At 41.0% G+C, this 18,659-nt stretch overlaps 1 protein-coding gene and 1 long non-coding RNA gene across 2 annotated transcripts in view; one reads left to right on the forward strand and one right to left on the reverse strand.

The window, feature by feature from the left end:
- Window positions 1-703: 703 nt before the first annotated feature.
- On the reverse strand, window positions 704-5,501 carry LOC144382546 (uncharacterized). Its single transcript, XR_013449647.1, has 2 exons — window positions 5,361-5,501; window positions 704-1,826 (listed from the first exon to the last, which is right to left on the reverse strand). It is a non-coding gene; the product is annotated as an uncharacterized LOC144382546 (long non-coding RNA).
- Window positions 5,502-8,675: 3,174 nt separating this feature from the next.
- PKD2L1 (polycystin 2 like 1, transient receptor potential cation channel) overlaps window positions 8,676-18,659 on the forward strand; it is a 95,244-nt gene continuing 85,260 nt past the window's right edge. Inside the window, exon 1 of the mRNA XM_078077237.1 lies at window positions 8,676-8,781. The gene's annotated coding sequence lies outside the window, so the exon portion shown is untranslated. The remainder of the gene's footprint in view (window positions 8,782-18,659) is intronic.

The raw sequence follows: 18,659 nt of genomic DNA on the forward strand, positions 1-18,659 counted from the left end.
CTCTGTCTCGACTTTATTCAGATTGACCCTCACTGCTCTTGCTGTATGTGACCTTCCAAACGATTTACCTTATTCGACAAAAACAAAGCGATTGTGTCCACCTTAGTGCAGGCTCCTATTTTCAAACTGGCCCAAGTTTGTATTTTTGTAAAAAGTTGATGTTTGAAATTGCTCTGGTTCTCTCTCTCCTTTCCTTCTTTCTTTTCTTCTGTCCTTTCTTCTCTTATTGTCTCTCATGATGCTGTTTTTTCTCTCCTAACACTATGACACATTTAAAATGGTTAGTCATTGTTTCCTGTCCGTGCATCCCATTGGACCACGAGCTCTGTGAAAGCAGGAACTATACCATATGAGCGGGGCACCCAGTGCCTGCCATTGTAACAGGCATCGCTGAGGAATGATATTTTTTAATTTAAAAGAGAGAGGAAGGGATTTTTTTTTTTTTTTTTTTTTGTCCTGGAAACTAGATAAGCTTTTTTTTTGTAGGGAAGAAAGCAGACCAACTTATCAACCAGAGTCTAAGACTTTTGACTTTTCATCTCATTTCTAAGTGGATCCCATCATGTGCTCTTAAGCAAATTCTATAGCTTTTCATGCATCTTTTGCTTAATCTCTAGCTACACAGAGCCAACACCTCTCTCCTACTGGCCAGGAGGAAGTGGCTATCTGCATCGACTGAATAAGGAAAGAAAAGTACAAAATGTCATGTGAATATGTTTTATTCATGAGCAGCAGTATGAAAGCAGAATACAGTGAAGAAAGAACTCTTGGTCACAGAGGGTATTTTTTTCCAGCCACACCCACATACCGACAACAATCTTGGCCAGTTGTGTTTTCTCTGATTACAAAGAGGTAACAGACAAAAAACTCTGGTTCCCCAGAGTCCCACGTCACAAAAAAGGACATTTTTGGAGGCAAGACTCATGGGTTCCAAGACGGAGGGGTAATCACAAGGACAAATGTCCCGTCCAATTCTAAGATTCTAGAATTTTAATTTTGTTGAGAGTTTGGGAGCAGGGATGCTTAGCTGAACTAGAGAAGAATTCCACTTTTCTAGGTTAGTGTCAAAATTCTGGCATAGCTCAGTCTGTTTGAGGTTGAATTTGACACTTTATCTTAATCTGGGCTTAAGTCAGTTGTAGCCTCACAGGATTACAAATACAGGATTTTTAAAAATGTATTGGCTTTGCAGGGTGAATACAAAAGACATGAAGGTATACCTTTTATTGGCATCAAAAAAAAAAAAAAAAGCCTGACTAATTCCTTTTCCTTTTATTGAATCACTCATTTAATTACCAGGCTGGGGAGAAAGAAGTATAGATTTCTAAAGCCAGAGATAATTGAAAGTAAACCCTTCAGTGTTATACTAAGAACAGGGCTATGAGGGGCCGGTGTCTATTTCTTCCAGACAGAAGGTAGAGTCCGATGAATATACTGAACACGGACAGAGAAGAGTATGCTCACAAAATGGAAAGGAAGAAGAATTGACAGAAAGCAGTTCATTCCTGCCCCAAGCAGTCACTCTACCCTTGGCTGGCACCACTCTATCACCACTGAATCTTAGAGCCCATACCCCGATGGAGAGACTCATCATCCTCTTTATCCCACACTACCTCCTTATAAGGTCCCTTATTGAATAATTATGAAGAGGTTCACTTTCTTCATACAAGTCTAGTAACTGACAGAAGTGTTATACTCATCTTGAAGTTTGGAAACATTCATAGGTGGTGTATACTGGTCCTCCATCACCAGAGTGAAACCAGTGGATTCCTGTGTGTTTCCTCCTGATTCTTGCGGTAACTAAATCATTTCAAGAATAGCCTTTTCTGTAAAATGTTTTAAGAAAATAAAAAGTATTGTGATTATTATTGAAAATGTCTTCATGAACAGAATCCTTTCCCCCCCCTAGAATCTCCTATCTTGGTCCTAAGACAAGATGCAAAATGCATTTCCCTCATGAAGGAAATCTAAAGATTCTCACTATGATATGCAAGTACTTGCCTCTTATCTTCCTAAATGAAGATTTCCCATTGCAATTCTTTGTAAGGGTAGACCTGTTAGTAGATTTTGATTCCAAGCCTGGTTTCCACAGATATGTCCAAGTGACAAGTGTGGCTCAGGTGGCAAAGAAAATCTAAGGGACATCTTTGATGTTTGCTCTTTGGTGTCTCTCTGCCAACCTAAAACCCCAGGTTGCAGGTTAGTTTTTGTTTTTGTTATTGTTGTTTTTAATTTTCATTACGGTTAATTAACATACAGTGTTATATTAGTTTCAGGTGTACAATATAGTGATTCAACAATTCTGTACTTTACTCTGCAGGTTGGTTTTTAACATAGAGGATTTATAAGCCAGTATAATTTTTCACCTATCCACAAATATTTTCACCTATGTTTTCATAGCTTTCTGGTTTCATCTATATAGATAGTATCATTAAGTAGACATGTATAAAAAGCTATGGGAAAAAAAAAAACAAAACCTATTTCATACAGGTCTGTTAGATTATAGCCAGTGTATATTTCTCACAAAATCCTGGGGCACAATCAAATTCCCTATTTCCATATGGAGTGGGAGAACAGTTTGGAAAAGAAAGAGGAAGACTCTTAATACAGAGAGTATAAAAGCCAATAGCTTCCAAGTCCTGAATTGCTTCTGACCTCTTTTCCCTTGCTATACCAAAGAGATATGCAAATATTTTTCATTCTGCTGATGGGTACAGTGTTAATGAATTAGTGTTGGCAAGATCTTTTGAATGGAGAATGTAGAGTTTATTAAGGAAGCAAGAAACAGAAAACTAGAGAAAGCCCTCTTGGTTGGCCAGATTTTATAATGTTACATAACATGTTTTTTGTACCATGGAATAGGGCAGATGACCTTAAAAAGAATTTGTTTGTTTGTTTGGTTGTTTTGAAATCTTCCTGTTACTTTGACAATAGCAGAAAGCAGTCTGATTTAGCAATTACTTAAAATGTTTAAAGGGTCAAGTATCTGGGAGAATGGGAGCCAAATGGTGTAGCCCCTACTCCTTTGTTTCAATCCTTCACTCAGTAGGCATTTACTGAATACACAGTGTGTGTTAGCAATATTCTAGGCTGTATGGGAGATACCTAGATGCCTAAGAGGTTGATACCTTCCACTAATGAGTTTATCATTTAGCAGAGGAGGTAAGCTATACATATACAATTATCTATACTACCAGACAATGTAATGTTTGGGACATTTTGTAGGGAGCTGGCCTTTGAGCTGGCCATGTACAAGATGAGATTTTCTAGGCAGAGGTAGGCCTTGGTAAAAATGTGGCCAAACTATCTCCTCTGTGAAGTTTTCTCTGTCCCTCTTCCCTCCCCTGCCCCAAACAAAGGTAGATTTGTGTGCTCATTCTGCCCTACTGCATACTGTAATTTGTACCGACTTTCATTGTGACAATTATATTCTAATTGTTGTTTACAAGTCAGTCTCTCCAGGAAACAATAAAGTCCTTTAGAGCAGGAGCCATGTCTTTTCAAAATGACAGGAAAAGAGATCAGGATTATTCTCAGCCCCACTAACCTCATCCCATGTGCTCTTAGTAGATATTTATGCTTTTTTTTTTTTTTTAAGGTTTTATTTATTTATTTGACAGAGAGAGACACAGTGAGAGAGGGAACACAAGCAGGGGGAGTGGGAGAGGGAGAAGCAGGCTCTCTGCGGAGCAGGGACCCCGATGTGGGGCTCGATCCCAGGACCCTGGGATCATGACCTGAGCCAAAGGCAGACGCTTAGTGACTGAGCCACCCAGGTGCCCTGATATTTATGCTTTTGCCAATGAATTTTTCCAAACCATTTAAAAACTTGTATAAAGAACACACAATATTCAACAGATACATCAATGCAACAAATAAAGTATTTACACCATGTATTAAAAGACCATTTATATTTCTTTTCCCATAGCTTCTCTTAGAGAAATGAATTTTCTAAATTTATTACCTACTGTGATAGCTAATTTTGTGTCAACTTGGTTGGGCCACAGGGCACCCAGGTATATGGTTCAACATTATTCTGGGTGTCTCTGTGAGGACGTTTTGAATGAGATTAACATTTGACTCAGTAGACTGAGTAAAGAAGAATGCCCTCTCCAGTGTGGGTGGGCCTCCATCCAATCTGCTGAAAGCCTGAATAGAATAAAAGGCTGAGTAAGAAAGAATTCTTTCTCTCTTTCTGACTGTCTTCAAGCTGGGGCATGGGTCTTCTCCCTTCTTTGGACTCTGACTCAGACTGGAACTCAACCATCGGCTCTCCTAGGTCTCTAGCTTTCTGACTGCAGGTCTTGACTTTTGTAGATCTTGGTTATTCAGCCTCCATAACCATGTGAGCCAATTCCTTATAGTAAATCTATCTATATATTGACAGAGAGAGAGAAAGAAGATAAAGATGGATATTCCATTGATTGTTTCTCTGGAGAACCCAGACTAAAACACCTACTAAATAAAATAGGATTTTACTTTATTTTCGTAAGCTTAGTTTGCTCACATTTCAAAAACTCTTCAATTTAATATCTGTATTTGATGAATCATAAAATGTTCTGAAATGCAATTCTGGGAGTCTGTCCTAAGAGGCAGTGTGGTGTGCAGAAAGGGCTCAAGCTTGGGAATCAGACTGACATGGGTTGAATTCTGGTTGTACCACGTATTAGCAGTGTGACTTTAGACAAGTTACTTAACCTCCTGAGGTTCATGTTCCTTATTTAAAAATAGGACTTGGGGCTCCTAGGTGGCTTAGTCGGTTAAGTGTCCGACTCGTGATCTCAGCTCAGCTCTTGATCTCAGGGTCATGAGTTCAAGCCCCACATTGGACTCCATGTTGGGTATGGAGCCTACTTTAAAAAAAAGAAGAAGAAGAAGAAAAGAAAGAAAACAGGGCTAGTAACTTATGTCTCATCAGGCTGTTATGAGTATCAGCAGCACCAGCGTAGTGCCAGGCATGTAAATACTCACTTAAAGTTAGTTCCTTATATTGTGACCCTGAACGGAAGAACACTACTTGGCCATCTGATCATGAAGCCAGCCTTTAAGAATGTGGGTTGGGGCTTGAGGGTGGGTGAATGGGAATGGTAAAGTCAAACCAGCTTACCTCAATATTCCCCAACTTAAATCTAATCTAATGTCCAAGATAAGCTGAGTATTTTCTCCCCGTCAAACAAGTGTGGGCTCTGCCACTCATTCATCATTAAAAATGTCATTATAATACCTCAATTTTCATTGTACTTTTCCTTTACTAATCTTAGAAGCTCATAGATACTAGCTTCCAGGAAGAGAATGAGGTCCAGTGGTTTATTATTATTCCACATAAAAATGAAGCCACAGAGATTCAGATGGTGTCTTACCTAAAAGAATATGGCAAGTCAGCCCCTAAATTCAAATCTCTCTCCAGGCACGTAGGCAGCCAGCGGCCATGTCAGGTCCTTTGTAACATTATATGCCAGGTGCAGTGAGGGTGCAAAATAAAGAGAAGACATCGGTCTATCTTCAGCCTAAAAATAAAGAGAGGATAAAACTTGTGGAAAATATGTAGAAACACATCCTATTAGGAATATACATATTTATGAATGTAATTCCCTCAAGTCTTTGCTCAAATATACTTTCTCAGTGCCACCTACCTTGATCACTCTAAATTCTGCAGCCTATCCCCCTGCCCATTACTTTTAATTCTCCACTTCTTGCTCCACTTTTTACCTTACCTATGTAATACCGATTATGTAATGTATATATTTAGGTTTAATTTTTATTATCTCTCCCTCCACACACACACACTAGAATGTAAACTCCACGGTGCAAAGATATTCTGTTTTGTTCATTGATGTATCCCAAGTGTTTAAACTGTACCTAATATATATGAGGCACTCAATACATATCTGTGGGATAAATAGGTTCTGAGAACCTACAGGAGAGTTTCAAGACAAGGAAGAAGTTGTGAACACATGCCTTTCCTCCCTCTCCAAACCCTAGTAAAACAACAGTAAGGGGATTTTTTTTTTTTTAAGGCATAATCCCAGAAGATCAAAAAGAACAGGGAAAAAGGTCTTAGGAAGCTGAAAAACAGATGCGTGAGGGATTAACTGTCTTAGTAGAACCTAGAAAGCTGAAGCTTAAGCAGGCAGTGGGGAAACCCAAGAGGCAAATGATTTACACTGAAGAACCCAAAAGGGTTCAAGATTTGGTGTACCAGCTACTTTTGGAAGTGGGCATGGGGGTGGGGAATGGTGTGAAGGTATGGTTTAGGACAGGGTAATTGTTCTGTTGTGAGGAGATTCCTCCCCCCGACTCCAGGCAAAACACTGGAGGTTTATTCATTGGTAGGGTTGTAATCAAGCATCTCTTGACTGGAGAACACAAATTCTTCTAAGGGCAGAGTTATTGTATTGGTCCGGATCCAAGCAGGAGACAAAAACTACACAGTATTATACAAAAAGGTGGGGGTTAAGTAGAATATATACTGAAGCGTACACTCCTCAGCTCTTCTCTTCTTTCAGCTTCTAAAATGCTGGCATCCAGGCTGAACTATTCAAGCAGGAGATTGGAAGAAGCTTCTTTGCAGACTCTGACAGCCTACAGAAAAACTTATGATGTAGTTTTGGGAATGATGCAAACAAACAGTCCAGTCAGGAACACAAAGATCTGCTTGCACCAGATGTGCCCTACCACACGCTCAGAGCCTCTGATTGGCCTTTTGGTGCCTCACTAGATACATGAATAGACAGCCAAGGATCATCAGTTATCTGCGGAAACATATTTGCCAAAACAAAAAACAGGAACAAAATATTCAGAGGACAAGAGACTATGTAGTGAGAAGAAAAATATTCCCTCAAACTATCATTAATAATCTCAAAGGAAAAAAAGAAAATATTGCATCCATGGAACAAGACAATATGCAATAAAAAGGAAAATTCCAAAAGAGCTTTTGCCAATTAAAGTATGATAGCAGATCTTAAAAACTCAATACAAGGTTTGTAAGATGAAATTGAGGAAACCGCCTAGAAAACCAAGCAAAAGAAAAAGATGTGGGAAATAAAAGAGAAAGATTAAAAAAAAAATGGAGGATCAATTCTGGAGATGAGAGTGAGAGAAAATGGGAGGAAATAATCAAAACAATTCTCAGAATGGAAGGACAAGAATTTCTAGATTGAAAGAGTCCACCAAGGCCTTGATACCAAATGAAAATGGATCCATACCAAGGCACATCATCATGATATTTTGGAAAATGGAAGACAGAGAATATCTTAAGAACACGCTTTTTCATGAGACTAATAGAGAAGGGGCTTTTCCAAAATAAGAAGAAACCAAGAAAGAAAAAAACACAAAGGATCCAGGAGCAGGAAATCCAAAGTAGGAGAGAAGAAAAGGGACTCTCTAGAATGATGCTGAAGAGAACTGGCCGAATAAGACCTAGTCAGCAGGCTTGGAGAGCAGCCAGTCCAGGCTGGAGCAGGTGAGAACCTGGAGAAGGTTCCAGGAGAGATCTCTTTAAGAAGATGAGATTGATAGAATGCCCAATGTAACCAAATGTATTAAGAACAGATATAGACCACTGGTAGGGAATTTGGGTTGAATTAATGGTAAGTGCCTAGAAAACTAAAAGAAAAAAGACAATCATTAGGCTCAGAGAAAACAAAAAGTTGCACAGGAGAGAAATCAGGGATATATTATGTGGCTATTGAGTGAACAATATTTACATAGTCATGGTAATATCAACACTGAATATTGGTATAACCAAAACATAAAACACAACTGTACTGGGAGGACAGGAAAAGTGAAACATGCATATACCCATGTGCACGAATGGGATGTGGCGGTGGGAGAGGTGGTGATGGTGAAGAAGGTGAAAGTCTCATCTTCCATGGTGGGAGACAATAAATAATGCATAAAAAAATTTTAAATCCGTAAGTAGCCATAGAAGCATGGTAAGGAGTGGTGGATGAGGTATTGCTATTTTCAAAATAAGCCTTATAAAATGGTTTAAACTATGTGTACGTGGGGGCGCCCGGGTGGCTCAGTCGTTAAGTGTCTGCCTTCAGCTCAGGTCATGATCCCAGGGTCCTGGGATAGAGCACCGCATTGGGCTCCCTGCTCCACGGGAAGCCTGCTTCTCCCTCTCCTACTCCCCCTGCTTGTGTTCCCTCTCTCGCTGTCTCTCTTTGTCAAATAAATAAATAAAATCTTTTAAAAAAGTAAAAATAAAAAATAAACTATGTGTATGTGTAACTTATATATAAAATAAAAGCAAAATGCAAAGAGACTATAAGAGACTTTTCAAGTGAACAGAGCCCACTGGGACATTCCCCCCCTACCACTGCCAGATCTATGATCCTGACATTGTCTTATCTCCTATCTCACCAATCGCCCCCCAGTATGGCCACCACCTCCACACCCAAACCAGGGCACCAAGAGAGGAAAGGGAGACACTAGTTGAGTCTGGGATCTGTTCTGTCAGGATCTTGTTGGGAGCCCTGGATCATTTTTAATCTATTATTAGTGTAGGCAATTAAAGTTACAAACATCAAAACTAGATCGTCTCTCCTCATGTATTTCATCCTCCTTACATTTCACTGAGTGTCTTAATTTCAAAACCCTTGATTCTGAATGCACCTTCTCCTTCTTTCTCTAGGTTCTCCTCCTCTAGAGGCAGGAATGGCCTCAGGGTCCATCTGCTTTTGGCAAGCACCCACACCTGCCAAGTCTTCAACACTTGGGTGACAGACTGTTACACTTTCACCTCACTGTGTTGCCTTCACCATGGATAAAAGACAGGTACTATTAGCAATAGTTATTTTTTTGCACAGAATGTTACCCTTAACCTACCAAATTCTCAAATATTTTCCTTTTCTCTTTCACTGGCTACTCTATTGGCTCTGATTCTAAGGCTAGTCTATGACATAAATAAGGGAACTGGTTGGAGGATACAGAATGAACTTGGTAGATCAGGTGAGCTCATCCATTCATTACACAGTACTCAGGAGAGAAGAATGTCTCATTTTAGACTAGTGGAAAACAAAACAAAACATTTCATGCTGTCCTTGGCTCTGAGCTAGACAGCCCTCTTATTTGCGATAGGGAAAGTGTGCTTATCCTACTTTCAATTAAACAAAGCTAGAACAGATATTTAATATCTCAGAAGAAAGAATTAGGATTCCAAATTTAAGATTAGCAAATAAATGAAACTTACTAGAAATAATTTTAAAGTCCTGTACTTCTTTTCAAAAAAATTCTGTTCAGGGATGCCTGGGTGGCTCAGTCGGTTAAGCGTCTGCCTTCGGCTCAGGTCATGATCCCAGGGTCCTGGGATGGAGCCCCGCATTGGGCTCCCTCCTCAGTGGGGAGCCTGCTTCTCCCTCTGCCTCCCCTCCCGGCTTATGCTCATGCTCTCTCTCTGTCTCTCTCAAATAAATAAATAAATAAAATCTTAAAAAACAAAACAAAACAAAAAACTTCTGTTCAAAAAAATTTCACAAACATAACACATGGAAGATTTGGCTGAACAGTTCAAGTGAAAAAGACTGTGAGTTAACTGCAAGCTTAACCCGTTGACAGCAGGAAGTGGCTGAGGAGTGACTGCCGAAAAAGTAAATTCTTCTCTTTCTACCTCCCTGAGAACACAGGCAAGATTGCTTATGTTGTATCAGTCAGTTTACCAATAAATATTTACCAAGGATCTGCTATGTGTCTAGTATGAGGAAAGTGCTTGACAGGTGGAGAACAAGAGGAAGGGCTCAAGGATCTTTCAGCAGGTTGACAGAAATATATATGTAAGAAATGATGGCAGTAATGATGGCTTATATTTGAAGAGTGCTTACGTTTATTATGTACAACCATTTCTATCATTTCCTTTGACTTATAGTTGCATTAGGAGGTGGTAAGTCAAATACAGTCACCATTTTAAAGATGAGAAACTGAGGCTCAGAGAAGTAAATCACTGAATCTCAAACATTTTGCTCTCAGGACCTGTTTATGGTCTTAAAATTATCAAGATACCTCACACCATATACAAAGATTAAATAAAAATGGATCAAAGACCTAAATGTAAGAGCTAAAACTATAAAACTCTTAGAAGAGAAGTTAAGTGTAAATACTTGGGACCTTGGATCAGGCAATGATTTCTTAGATACGATATCAAAAGTATAACTAATAAAAGAAAAAAGTGAAATGGACGTCATCAAAATTTTAAAATCTGTGCTTCAAAAGATACTATGTAGAAAGTAAAAATACAATGCACAAGATGCGAGAAATATTTGCATATTATATATCTGATAAGAAGACTAGTATCCAGAATATATAAAGAACTTTTATAATTCAACAATTTTTTTAAAAAATCCAATTTTAAAATGGGCAAAGGATTCATATAGATATTTCTCCAAAGAAGATATGTAAATGGCCAATAAGCACATGAAAAGATGCTCAATATCATTAGTCATTAGGAAAATGCCAATCAAATCCATGATGAGATACAACTTCATACTCATTAGGATGGCGATAATCAAGAAGACAGATAATAAGTGTTGGTAAAGATGCAGAGAAATTGGACCCCTCACACGCTGCTGATGGGAATGTAAAATGGTGCTGGCTGCTTTGGAAAACTACATGGCAGTTCCTAAGGGTTAAACATAGAGTTACCATATGACCCAGCAATTCTCCTAGATAGATATCCTAAAGAATTGAAAACCTATGTACACACAAAAACTTACACATGAATGTTCATAGCAGTATTATTCACAATAACCAAAAAGGTAGAAGCAACCCAAATATCCATAAACAAAATGTGGTATATCCTTAAAATGGGATATTATTCATCAGAAATTCATCGAAAGAATGAATCACTGACACATCCTACAACATGGATGAACCTTGAGAACATGTTAAGTGGAAGAAGCCAGTCACAAAGCACTGCATCTTGTATGATTCTGTTTATATGAAATGTCTAGAATAGGGAAATCTATAGAAACAGAAAGAAAAATAGTGAGCAGTTGCCCAGGATTAGGGTGAGGAAATCATTAGGAGATATGAGGAGTGACTGCTAGTGGATAGGGGATTCCTTTAGGGTAATGACAATGTTCTAAAATTGATTGTGATGATGATTGCACAACTCTGAACATATTAAAAACCATTGAACAACACACTTTAAATGGGTGAATTTTATGGCACATGGATTATATCTCAATAAAGCTAATATAAAAGAAGAGTTTTTGTTTATGAAGGTTATATCTATTAAACATTCCCCCATTAGAAATTAAAACATAAATGTTTAAAATATTTGTTTTTGAAATAACAATAATAAACCTATTATATGTTAACAGAAACAAATTTTATGAAAAATAATATATTCTCCAAAACAAAAAATAATTCAGTGAGAATAGTGTTATTGTTTTACATTTTTACTAATCTCTGTAATGTCTGACTTAATAGAGGATAGCTAGATTCTCAAATCAGTTGCCATATGTTGTTTGGTTGAAGTATATGAAGAAAATCTTACCTCACTGATATGTAATTTAAAAAGGGAGGAGTATTTTGGTAGCTTTTTAAAAGATAATTGTGGATATTCTTCTTTGATACTACACTAAAACTCAACAAGTAAGTTTCTTAAAGCTTAGTTGTAACCTAGAATCTGAAACCATTTTCTGTTACATGAGAACCTACTGGTCTCTCTTGCATTTTGAATGTACCTTTTATCCATGCATGATTTAGTAACATTACGCTTTGGTCATTTGGAAAATATCCGTTGACTGAGTTAAGCAAATCTTCCAAAATGTTGACATATTTCGTTCTATAATATCAAAAGTCACATTTGTTAATATCACCAATTTCATCAAATGAGTCTTTAATTATTGGGAAGCTGTCAAACTCCGTGCCACATGCAAGGTTTCCGAAATCCTAATTTTTTTCTTGAAAGCTCAAATTTTACCATTGGGACAAATATTGTGAGTTCTGGAAATAATAATCTTAATTTACTAATGTTCAGGAAAATGTCTGCTAAATACTCAAGTCTGAATATCCATAGTTTGTCAGTCATCCTTTCAAGTAAAAATGATGCTATAATGAAAGTAGTGGTTACTTCAGCTCACAACTAAAATGATTTTACAGTAATGCTTTTCCTCAAGTAACCACTGTTCTTTGATATGCAGCAGGAGTGCTAATTTAGGTGTACTTTCTGTTTTGTGACACAGAATTTTTAAAGATTTTTATTTACTTGAGAGGTGGGGAGAGGCAGGGGGAGAAGGAAAGAGCCCCAAGCAGACTCCATGCTGAGCCGAGCCCCACGCAGGAACCAATCCCATGACCCTAAGATCACGACCTTCGCTGAAACTGAGAGTCGGATGCTTAACCAGCTGAGCCACCCAGCCGCCCCTGACACAGAATTTTTTTTTTTAAAGATGTTATTTATTTATTTGACAGAGAGAGACACAGCGAGAGAGAGGGAACACAAGCAGGGGGAGTGGGAGAGGGAGAAGCAGGCTTCCCGCAGAGCAGGGAGCCCGATGCGGGACTCGATCCCAGGACCCTGGGACCATGACCTGAGCCAAAGGCAAGATGCTCAATGACTGAGCCACCCAGGCGCCCCCTGACACAGAATTTTTAAAAGACATGTTCTCAATGGTCAAGATTTAATATCATTAATAGTTTTTACTCCTTTATCAAAAACACTTTTAAATGAAACTGACCTCTCTCCAAGTGCATGGCAGTGGAGAATCCAATGACCACTAGTATGGTATGGAGCTCCTACCCTGATTCCCGTCAAGGTGCAAAGAGTTTACCCACCATTACTTGGGTACAGATGTCAACATGATGGTGAAAAAGGCAAATAAAGGCTTAATATTATTATGAGAATCATTTTGGTCTCACAGACCCACTGAAAGTGTCTTGGGGGACCTTCAGGGGTCTGCGGATCACATGTTGAGAATCTCTGTGTCAAATGCCTCTTCCAGTTGTGCATCTAGTTAAGTGGTGAAACCACTGCATGAAACTAGGCTCTACGGACTCCTCATCTGATGGTTTCCTCACTGTACCACAGAATGCCAAAATGAGTGACACCCATATGAAGTCTAATGGGAATTCATATAACAAACATAGCTGGTCAAATACAGCTGTAACCAAACACAGTTGACCCTTGAAAAACAGCTTAGAACTGCCCGGGTGCACTTATATGCAGGCTTTTTTATATATATATATATATATAAATACAGTACAGTACTATAAATATATTTTCTCTTATGATTTTTTAAGTAACATTTTCTTTTTTCCTATCTTACTTTATTATAAGAATACAGTATAGAATACATATAACATGCAAAATATGTGTGAATCAACAGTTTGTTATCATGAAGGCTTCTGATCAACAGTAGTCTATAATTAGTTAAGTTTTGGGGGAGTCAAAAGTTATAGCAGATCTTCTACTGCATGGGGGTCGGTACTCCTAACCCCCACATGGTTCGAAAGTCAACTTTAATTAAATTGCTATCAGAGGCCTAGTTAAAAATGCAATTAGTGGTTATCAGCCACGTATGATCATTTTAAGCTCCACCAGTCTGGGTCATAAAGGTCGCTTAAATAGATGTGCTTAAAAGCATGAAGAGATGGGATATAGCTAGACAGTCCAAAGAGACAAGGTTGACATCCATTCCACAGACTGAAAATAACAGAACTTAAATCTTACCGCCTTTGGAAAGGGTTTCATGTACTTAAAATCACAGAGAGTCAAAAACTAGGGGGAACTGAAGAGGTCATCCACGCGAGAACCTCCTCTGGGTATCTCCGACAGGTCAAACCAATCTGGTAAGGAGTGGCTTCCTTCTCCCTAGATCTCATAACAGTTCAAGTTACCTTAACTTAAAACTGGATCTACTCCCTGACCCCCACAAGCCCCACTCTCATTCCTACCTAGTTTCCCTCCTTTATCCCACTCTCCAGAGCAATAAGTAATAGGTCTCTCTACTCTTCTGTGGCATATATTAAGTCAGCACCAAGGCCCCTCATCTATACCAAGCCCCTTCTTCCTTTTCTTCAGTCTAAAAAGTACTCCTAAAAGCACTCAGTTTTTTCCACTTTCTTTTTTGTCTGGACCTACTCCAGGGTGTGTGTTTGTTTATTGGGGGTTTTGTGTCAGAGGGCCAAATGTAGTTTCATCCTTCCAGGCCTTGTGTCCAGTGTCTCCTCCTCCATGCAGTGGTCCTGGGTTAACCTTCTCTTTTCTCCTGATGAGCCCTTCTTGTATTTCAGGCACTGTGCCATTTAATTCCCAGAACAACCCCATCAACAGGCCCCACCCCAGCCCCCTTTTAAGGCATTACACTTTGAGGATTTTGGTAATTGTATACAGCTATGTAACCCCCCCCCACTCAGGGGTCAGGATCCAGACCCTCACCCTAAAAGTGTCCTTATGCTCCTTTGAAGTCACATATGTATTTTTTTTTATTTTTTATTTTATTTTTTAAAAAGATTTTTATTCATTTGACAAAGACAGATACGGTGAAAGAGGGAACACAAACAGGGAGAGTGGGAGAGGGAGAAGCAGTCTTCCCGCGAAGCGGGGAGCCCAATGCGGGGCTGATCCCAGGGTCCTGGGATCATGACCTGAGCTGAAGGCAGACGCTTAACGACTGAGCCACCCAGGCGCCCCCCATATGTATTTTTTTTTTTAAGATTTTATTTATTTATTTGACAGACACAGCAAGAGAAGGAACAGAAGCAGGGGGAGTGGGAGAGGGAGAAGCAGGCCCCCCACTGAGCAAGGAGCCCAATGCGGGGCTTGATCCCAGGGAACTGGGATCATGACCTGAGCCGAAGGCAGAAGCTCAAGGACTAAGCCACCCAGGCGCCCCACCACATATGTATTTTTTTAATGGGATTTTGTATATACTATTTTTTAACTTGAATGTTAAATCTTCTGATGGCAATTCATATAGTTTTACAACATAATTTTAATGTCTGTATCATAGTCCATTAAACAAATATTTCATAATTTATTTAACCAATGTCCTTTTGTCAGATATCTATTTTTTTTACAGTGTCCTACTCCCTCTTCCTAGAATTATGTTTTTTTATTTTTATTATATGAGCCTAGTTTGGTTTTCTTCATATCTGATATTTCTTTGTTTTGCTAACTCTGTCCTCTTTCTACCTGTTAAGTGTTGGTACTTCCCAAGATTCTGTCGTTGAATCTTCTTACCTGTAATCGCTTCCTAGGTTATCAATTTCCTTTCTAGTTTCACTATACACTCTCTGGATCTCATCTCTATTTCTTTTCTGAAGACCAAGATTCTTATTCCCTACTGTCTGCTGGGTAATATTTCCAGGTGGATATTCTTCTGGTAACTCAAACTTCACATGTCAAAAACTGAACTCCTATTCCTTTTCCAAAATCTGCTTCTTTTTCTCTCCTCTCCCCCTGGCTCCCCCTCTGCCCCCGCCCCCGGCCACGTTTCAGTGAGTTGGAGGTGTTAACCCTTGCAGTCACTGAGAGGAAGCTGAAAGTCATCTTTGAGTCCTCTCTCATCTCACATTTCCAATCAATTAAGTGCTGTTGATTTGACTCCAAAATGCCTCTCAGTCTGTGCCCCTTCTATCCATTTCTCCTCTGACTATCCCGGTTTTTAGGGTTCATGACCTGCTAACTAATCTTCCAGCCCCAAATCTGGTCCTCCTTTGATCTGCTCTTTAGGTTACCACCAGTTAACTTTCGGAAACACGGAGATTATTTTCCTCTCCTGCTTGAAAATACCTGATGGCTCCCCATCGCTTACAGAAGCAAGCCTAAACTTTCCGGGCAGCATTTCTAGTCCTCCTTTACACCCTTCCTGCCCACTCTCCCACTCCTCCTTTATGCTCGGGTTGCATCAGCCATGAACTGTTCCCGAGCGCGTTCGCGCTTCTGCTTTACCCTGTGACTACCCAGTCTTTGGTCTGTTTTGCTGAGTCTTTGCCGCCTGCCTCGTACACGGCAGGTGTTGGCGCTATTGCAGACGAGATCAAAACTCGCTCTGCCTACCGGCCTGTCCTGGTTAGCGAGGGCTCACACCACCTCAAAGGCAAGCCCTGGATTTAAGAGCTCATAAGGCTAGCCCTGAGTTAGGTAGGGGCCGGCAGTGAGGAGGGTTAAAATCTCTCTTTACGTCTCTATGCCGCAGAGAAGCGCTGGATCTGCGCGGGTAAGGAACAGCGTTCTCCGTTCCTGTGTAAACTCTCCTCGAGTTCTATAGTGCACGATGTCTTCCCAACCGAACGGCATTTCGGTATTTCCCCCCATTCCTGAGAACGGCAAACTGAGGTCTACGCGCGCAGAGCTCTGAGTCAGGCTCCCCTCCCTAAAAGAGGCGACAGCCGGCCTGCGATTCAAAGAGAGAGAGGCTGTAAGGATAGCAGCTCCTGATTGGAGCAGACGGAGTCAGACAAGCTTGGGGGCTGCTGATTGGCCCCGGCTTGATCAGGCGCTGTTGGGCTGTTGTAAATGTAAATAGCTCTGTGACCGGCAGTAACCCCGGTGGGAGGGGGCGCAGAGGGAGGCTCTCCCTCTCCATTCATGTCTGCTACGGGCCAGGCCCAGACAGGCAGGCTCTTTAGCAGAGGAGGCTGGGCAGGACGAGGCGAGGGGCCGTGTCTTCGGAGATCTTAAGCAGGAGCTGAGAGTTAAGACCCGCCCGCGGGTCGGAGCCGGGACTGGCAGCTTCCACACAGCGATGCTTCCTTTCTGCACTCAGCTTTGACTGTTTAAGAGGGTTTAATGGAATGTTCTGTGCGAGGATGGGGGTGTTGGAGGGCGCAGAAGCGTGGTTTTATGGGGTAACCGAAATGGCTGTAGTGGGCGTGTCGCAGCTTGTCCTTGCCTGTTCCTGGTCACAGTGTCCTCTTTGTGGAAAAGACAAGAGTAGGGGCATAGCTTCAAGCAAGGGAGGTTCCTTGTTGTTCAGTGTTCCCTGATGATAGCCTTTTCACTAGAGGTGCAACTTTTCTCCCACCCAATCTAGGGGAAAGGGAAGTCTGTGGGGACTGGCTTTGTGGAAAGTAGGGAAGAGGAAAGGAACAGATGGGTACGTGCGTGTTAAGAATAAAGGGCGACCCTCACCCACGGCTCGTGGAAATGTCAAACGCGGCAGCCCCTGTGGAAAACAGTTTGGTGGTTCCACAAAAAGTGAAACACAAAATTGCCCTATGGCCAAGCAACTCCACTCCTAGGTATATACACAAATGAATGGAAAGCAGGTACCCCAGTACTTAATAGCCAAAAGGTGGAAACAACTCAAATGTTCATCAACAGACGAACAGAGAAACCAATTGTGCTGTTTATGTACAATGGAATATTATTTGGCAGTAGCGAGGAATGAGGTCCCCATACAGGCTACAGCGTGCATGAACCCCGGAAGCATTATGCTAAGAGAAGGAAGCGGGACACAGAAGGTCCCATTTTGCAGGATAATCCCTTTATATGAAGTATCCTGAATAGGTACAGTAATGGCCACAGAAAGCAGATGGGTGGCTACCAGGGGTTGGGTGTGGGGAAGGGAGGGGATGGAGAGTGACTGGTTAACAAGTACAAAGTCTTCTGCAGTGTTGAAAAACGTTTTGGAACTAGTTAGAGGTGGTGGTTGCACAACATGGTGAATGGGCTAAATGCCACCGAATTGTTTCCTTTAAAACGGTTAATTTTTTTTTAAATATTTTATTTATTTATTTAACAGAGAGAGAGAGAGCAGGAGAGGGGACACAAGCAGGGGGGAGTGGGAGAGGGAGAAGCAGGCTTCCCACTGAGCAGGGAGCCCGATGCGAGGCTCTATCCCAGGACCCTGGGATTGTGACCTGAGCCGAAGGCAGACGCTTAACGACTGAGCCACCCAAGCGCCCCTAAAACGGTTAATTTAAAGGCATGTGAATTTTACTTCAATTTAAAAATATATACATATAAAACCAACAAACAAAAAGACTACAGGGTGAATCCTTACTGCTGTCCGGAATTCCCTAAGAAAGGAATGAGACTGTTCATGAGCAGTTTGGCACCCTCCCCCACCTTTCACTTTCACGTTCCTCTCCGTGGTGCTCATTTCCTCTGGTTGGTTACACAGTTTTTTAAAGCTTAACATGGTCCTGGCTACTCACCAGGGGGTGAGGGAGAGGGCCCCTGGCCCCCCTGAGACTGTCCTAGCCCGGCCGGAGAGCCGCTGTGAGTCAGCAGAGCAGACACTTGGCCTTTGTGAGCTATCTGTGGCCTGGGCGTGGCGGGGGTGGGGGGGTGGGGAAGGGCCAGGCCTGGTCCTGAAAAGTGGGGGGTGGGGGGGGACTTCTGCCTCCAGCAACCCCAGTATAGAATCTCAGCTCCCTGGAGCCTGCAATTAAGGCCTGTGGTATTTGCCCCAAAGTTGGTATACAAGAATCAGCACTTTGCCCGCCTGCAGTGCACAAAGTTAACTATAGGTCACAGAATTCGGCTCCTAATCCCTGTGACATATCAACAGTTCGTGGCAGGAGGCAGAATTTAACACAAGACATGTGATCTTTCAGTAATTTTATCAACCACTGATTGTTTAGGTGCAGGAGATATTCTAAAAGAAGAAGATGCCCTTAAGGATCTCAAAACCTGACAGGAGGGTGGAGTATGGTTGGGAAAAGTATAGAGGAAATGTCACAGATGTTTCTACCATTTGAGAGGC

The sequence above is a fragment of the Halichoerus grypus genome, chromosome 7, assembly GCF_964656455.1.
Source record: "Halichoerus grypus chromosome 7, mHalGry1.hap1.1, whole genome shotgun sequence".
NCBI lineage: Eukaryota > Metazoa > Chordata > Mammalia > Carnivora > Phocidae > Halichoerus > Halichoerus grypus.